Raw genomic sequence first — 6916 nt, 5'->3', positions numbered from 1 at the left:
ATTATCAGCTGCTTAATGTAACAATATACCATAAGTCGCTGACTTGGACTAAGAGGAGGAACGGTCGACATTCCCATATTTTTTTGTAAACACTTCTGCCCCCAAACCTGCCTTTCTAGGTACCTAATTGGCTTTGACACCAACTTGCCAGCATTTCATACATATTTAATCAGTCGCACAACGGTATCGACCCTTTTAGCGCGCGCTCGCTGACTTTATTTAAAAAGCATAATCCAAAAAAGGATAATCAGAGAATGAAAGAACACCCTTAAATGTACTGAATGCCAATTAATGATCACGCACGTCTGTGCCGGGCATGCGGCATACCTTCAGCGAGCGATGTGTTGTGGAAGTGACTGCGACAGCCTTTTTAAACATTTAACAGTTTCACTGACAAAGCGAAAGGCCCACAGAAATCGCACCGCCACAAAGGTTTGGCGCTCGACAGTGACCCTTGTCCACTTGCGCTTATGTGTGTGTGTATGTGTGTGTAACAGCGCATACATGTAGATATGTTTATTTTTAGGCTGACAGTTGTGCGCGCCGAAAAGGGGCGGGTCCGTAGCCACAAAGTTTCGCTTTTCCCTTCTCGGCTACTGGGCGGCGGCGGCATAGCATGACGCCCGGCATTGTGGCATACCATAACACATCACCCTTTTGCCGCTACTTCTTTTTTCCATTTTCAGTTCATTTAGCCTGCCGGCGGCCTTTCGTTTACGCGCGCCCACACGCATACACGAACTCGTGCAAATAGCAATGGCTGATGGTGGGCGTCAGAGTCGTTTATCTCTCATCTAATAATTTGTTCAATGAACCCTGAAGTTATGTTGGGAATTTGTTTGACTTTGCGCTGTTCACCTTGCCGCCGCTAATGCCCCGACCGCTATGGTCAATGCTATAATATATATATATATATATTTTTTTTTAGGATATGCGCCACTCGCCAGGTCCTTTGCTCGATTTGGTTAACTAGCTCGCTGGCATGTAACGGAGTTAATGCGTGAACGTGATTCTACGAGTAAACACCCACGCGACCAAGTAGTTCACACTAGGGCGGCACTCATGTAACTACCACGACGCGGGTATAGAGTAGCCAAGCCACAGACAATGCGATAAACAACACAAAAGTTTCTTCTAGAAGTAATGAAAACTTGACAAATCGCATAAATGCAGCTCCATTTCTCTCACTGGCTCACTTCGGTTGGGGCGCATCTATGTTGCTCCAGAAAAAAAAGTACCGCCCTAACCCATGCGCATAGAACCTAATGTGCTCGCCTCCACCTACCTCTGGATAGACAGGTGCCTTTTTGTAATTTCACGCTTTTTCTCGAGACTAATGAGGGTCGCTGTAATTAGGTGCGAGACAGGGTATTCAAGCGAAAAATTATTCGTTTACGCTCTTTTTTCGTGTAATCAATGCGCGATCTGACCGAGTTGGGGCCGCTGACTAAGTCAATATGCTTTACATACATAGGTGTGAAGTTCATTAGTGTCTATATAAGTAAATGTGGGTTTTTATGTTCTTCGTTAATGCCGGATCCGATTCATTGGGAAAATCTTATCACACGAGCGCAAGGCGTGACTGAATAACGCTTCGAAATGTCTGTCCGTCGTTTCGCGCTTTACGCAAATTGGTTTGGTAATTTTTCATGTATTTTGCCGGCGGGTCTGTCTGACATTTTTGCACTGAATGACATGCCTATCTAACTCAAGTTGCCATAGAGAAGCAAGTTAAATAGAGGCACAAATTGCCTAGATAGTCCCACTAGGTGGCGTCATCAAAACGGGGGTTAGTTATGCGAGGCTGTTTTTTTCTTTACCTTGATAAGGTTTTTTAAGTAGCAGGTATCAAATTTAGCGCACAACTCTGAGGAGGGAATGTTTTGCCTTCTCACTTAAGCTCGCTTTCGAACATATATTTTTTTGGCTACCCAGAGACTACTGCTCGAGCCATATGTATAGAATCGTTTCTGACCACTCCCAAGTAAATGGCCCCATTCACAGCATCAAAGAGAAGCTCTTCAACATATCGCTGATTTGCGTCCACGCCTCGACTGAAGAAAAGGATGCATGAAGTACCAGTTTCGAGTTGGCAGCTTTGCGAGATGGTAAGACGGATTTTCGGATGCAATAGCTGTTATCTGCGTAGTTTGTTATTGAACTTGGCGGCTTTAATATTTTAGAAAATTTCGAAACAGGAAGCTTCTCAAAGCTCCATCTAAGCGCCTGCAATACAACGTTGCAAATATTGCGCTCAATGACTGCAGTGGGTCACTCTTAGTCGCACCACCGATATTCACGTTGAAGTACTTGCTGCGGAAGTGCTACACAAAAAGCTAAAGTCCGGGTATGTATATCGCTGTGGTTGGACTTAATGGTTGCGAAGTAATTTGAAAATTGTAATTGCGCAAATGAACACGTGTCCGCGACTCAGCCGCTTGTGCTTTGTGCCACTACATGATTTTTCAAAAGGATTAAATACGCAACACTTAATTTAATTAGAGAACCGATAATCGTAAAAGCAATAGTTACGAGCGGGTTACACAAGCAACACAGTTGAATGACAACAACAACAACAACAAGAGCAAATACTAAATCAAAAGTTATAAACGGAAACCAAAATATTATTCAATCTACATTAAATTTCGCAAATTTGCTGTGCAATAAAATTAATGAAGCATTTGTGTAATTCACTTTACATACGCACACACACACACACACACCCCTACGCCGGCCACGGACAAACGTTGTTGAACAAAAGAGCTATTAAAATTTTAAATTACCACTTTCACCACCTTCCTTTGTATGGCTGTGAATGTGTGGCCATGTTTGTGCTGACTTGCAGGGCATGTTGGAATGGGGGGAGGAGGGTTTAGGGCTGGCGCTGGTTTCGGTGAAAACACCGAAATTGCACAAAACAAAACCATCAAAGTAAAGCCAGAAATGGTAGTGGGTAAAAGCTGTAATCTCTACAGACAGACGTAAAAAAGTACACATTCCAAAGTCAAGAGGCTCGATGCTAATAAGCAAAGGGTATAGTTTATAGCTAGTGAGACCGCAGCAAGTACAGTTTGATAAGGGATGCCCTTTTTAATTAAGAAACAATGGTAATAGGAGTTATGCTTGAATTTGAGAACGCTACTCTTGTTGTCGCTTCTTCTCCACAATTGGTGAATAAGAGTCCTGGTGAATATGGGTCCGGTTAAAGCGAGCTAAACCCTATAACTTATAATGATAAACACTTCACTTGAAAACAACCATTGAGATCCACTTAGGAGCAAAATTTTTCCATCAGCCAAATTATGTATGCCCCCTCTGCAAGAGGTTTTTGCTTTATGCCAGTGTCCGGCATCACCGACATCATTGTATTCACATGCATTTGCATAATTGCTGATAGATACAAACCATTTTAGGGTTTTCGCTCCAATTAATTAAAATAAAATGAATTGTTCAATAAAAGCAAACTGCGAGCTAAACGCGCTCACCGCCCACTCGACAGGCCTCGCAAACCTCGGCCCTCTCATGCCTCGACCGGCGTGGGAAAGATCATTTGTGTGTGTGTGTGTGTGTGTGTGTGTGTGTTTATGGGCAAAACCACACAAACAAAGCCAAGCGTCAGCGCACATATCTGAAATTCATACACACACACACTCGACCCACACTAGGTTAATGGTGGTCTTTAATAGTGCGTTGGTGGTTACAACAACCACCCGGCAGCCATAAAACAAAGCCAACAGCAAATCCACACTGTGATGGCAGCAATTTCATGCGGTTGTACTTTCGGTGTTATTTTGATGAAAACCCAGCTTGGCGAGCGCGTTTCAGGGCCACCGAACGGGAGCTTTGTTGAGAGCTTGCTGGTTGCGTGGTTGCTGGCGTAATCCTTCGCAGCAGCCAAACAAAACACACAAAGTAAGTGAACTGTCTCTAACCAAACGTAATTCGAACATTTCTTTGAATGGCGGCAAAACTTTCTGTTTCGAACTTTCAACTTTGCTGGCCTGTACCATATTACGTCTGAAGCGCCCCACATAACTGGGCGTGGCAACGGTGTAGCATCCATAGCAGGCAGTTGCTGAACTACTTTTGGCTTTCAGTAGCAGTTTCCCATTGTGTGGTCTCCCACACACACACTCCGCCATAGCTCAGTCTAGTTGGGAATTAAACGCTAATTAATTGTGCTCTTGAATGGCTGCAAAGTGGGAGGGGTTCCGCTTGCAAGTGCCGCTACAACCAACTTTGCCAAATAAGCATTGCCATTGTTGTACAATCTAATAATGGAATTGAATTTTAATTCGTTAATACATTTATATATAAAGTATATATAAGTGGAAGTTTTCCGCGACCGCATTCTCCAACAAAAACCGAAGCTTTAAATATAATTTTTTCGCCAGATAGTTTTAAATGATTTTCAAAATGTTTTTTATTATGTAGTTGACTGGAATTTTCATACACTTCAAATCTGTCATACTGTTGACACTTGCTTTTAAACTCGGTCACTGCGACGGCATTTCCGGTGACCCCTTGGAAAAAAGATGCGCCCGTGTTGGCAGGATTATCTAAAGTAAAAAACAATGTATTTTGGCTAAAACTTAACTTAGAACTTGCATAAAGGAAAACAACTGCAAATTGGATTAGTGGTGGGCATTTTTCCAAAAAAAAAGAAAAAAAAAAAAAAAAAAAAAATTAAGTGAAAGTTTCGCAACATTTTCTTTTTTCAAATATTTGTAATCGACAAAAAAATCCTTCGTCCAAGTCGTTATGAATTGCATCATAAAAACCTATGTAATATCATGAAGATCAGTTGTGTGGCTCTCCAGGAAACCTGTTAACCAACCTCTAAAACACAGTTTCGAAAAAAAAACACTTCTAAAGACGTAGTATAGCTGGCGTCGAGATGGCAAATTCTCAAGGCTGTATCTCCAAAACTATTATTCAGATCAACTTGAAATTTTAGCAAAATATTCTAGAAGTATTGTAGAATTTAATAAGCCAATAAATACATCGAATTTTGAAAACCCGTAAACCCACCTAACCCCTTAAGAATACGGTCTGCACGACGAGCTTGCTGTTATTGAACTAAGACTTTGCTCTATAGCAATTTTATAAGTCTTCATGCTATGAGCTACCTTTGAGGAAGCAAAAATACCGTTAAAAATATGACATTCATGCTTAATTCAACAACATATAGTTTGTTTTGAATTTATGGTTTTAAAAACCTTGCCACTCGGAAATAGCCCACAGTACGAATTATCTTTCATATTAAGTCACGTTTTTAACTTCGCGTCGGCTTGGCGGCCTTTACGTCGATTATCGTAAAGGTTGACCGCAAATGAGCTCATTTTTTCGCTTAACGAGCTTATTCATTGAATTTGCTTTAATTAGCAGGCAACAAGTCGATATGCGCTTGACAGATGTAGTTGGGCATGAAAACCCGATCAAGCGGGCAAAAACAGCGGTAAGCTCTATGCAAACAGACATACATACGAACATATGAATGTGTTTATTAATACCGTCAAATTAACACATGCCAATGTCCAAATGTACCGGCTGCAATCAGTGCACTTGTTCCATGCAAATTTTCGCAGTTATCAAGGGATTTTGTGGCGATATGGTACTTTTGCGCACAACTCAGTATCATATCGTCTTTCTTTGGTTCTTGGTTCTGGGTATATTAGCTTCAATTCATATCTATCCGCCTGTCTCTCAGTTTAAGGGATATCGATCCGCAATTTCGCCCACGTCTTTTCTTCTCATGTAGATATTGGACCACTTGTAAGGTTCCTCTGATTATTATCTACATTTATGAGTCAGCCAAGTTTCAAATATCGACCTAAATAATTTCTTAAACTCAGGAATTGTCTGGTTTTGGCCAACAAATATAATTGTAAAAGACGCAATTACTCAAAAATCACTTTAATTGCTTAAGTGTTTCCTTTTTTGACTAGCTGGTAACGCTCCCATGACAAAGAGCATGCAAATAGATTTTCCAATGTTCGTATAATGATAGTAATGAGAAATATACTTTTGTGCAAGCGTACCCCCCGTAGTGCGAGCGGAGCAGTTAATCTGAGAACAAAGTACACGAACACTCAGACAAGAACAAGGCAGAGCAGACGTGTAAAAAAAGTTTCGTGTAAAAAATAGTACTTTCCATGACTGAGACGCACACACGTGTAAGAATATAACCACCAATAAGTACTTGAGTATGTATGGTGGTAGGAATAAGCGCGTGCTTGCGTGAGCATGTGGCCTTTGTGGTTTGGCATCGCTCTTAAATTAAGGCTTGCGTGTTAATCAAAAAACATTTCTCAGGCGACATTCATGTCCGCACTTCGCCGGAATAAATATTTAATGTATATTTATATGCGAACACTGCGCGCTTAAGTGAAATACGGAATTTCTAGGCAAATAACTGATATTAAGTGGAGTGTAAATGAAAGTTTTTGTGGGTAAAAAATCGATGTTCGTTGAGGCAGCGATAAGACGCTGGCATATGCCTGCGTGCACGACTGTTGTAGCGACGTTGCGAGTAAATATACTTAAAGCTATGTTTGCACGTGTGCATGCGTGTGTGTGTGCACGACTGTGCAGTACAAACGAATGAGGCCAAACCGAATAATTAAATATTTAAAATGTAAAAACCGGTTAAAAGTTTTTCGTCGGCCGACGTACGAGCTCTGCAGACGCTCTCAATGACATGCGAACAAAGTATTCCACTTCTAGATGTGTATAAGAGACAGCTCAATGACATGCGAACAAAGTATTCCACTTATACATGCATACAAAGCGCGTGTGTGTGTGTCTGTCGAGTAATTAACAGATATTTTCCACCAATTTCCACTTCCAATCAAAATGAAGTGAAGAGAATATCCACGGCAAGAGTTTTTAATATAAACAAACACAAACGAATATA

Source organism: Bactrocera latifrons, unplaced genomic scaffold, assembly GCF_001853355.1.
Source record: "Bactrocera latifrons isolate USDA-ARS-PBARC rearing strain unplaced genomic scaffold, ASM185335v1 scaffold_357, whole genome shotgun sequence".
NCBI classification, from domain to species: Eukaryota; Metazoa; Arthropoda; class Insecta; order Diptera; family Tephritidae; genus Bactrocera; species Bactrocera latifrons.
Note: the sequence above shows the minus strand (reverse complement) of the source record.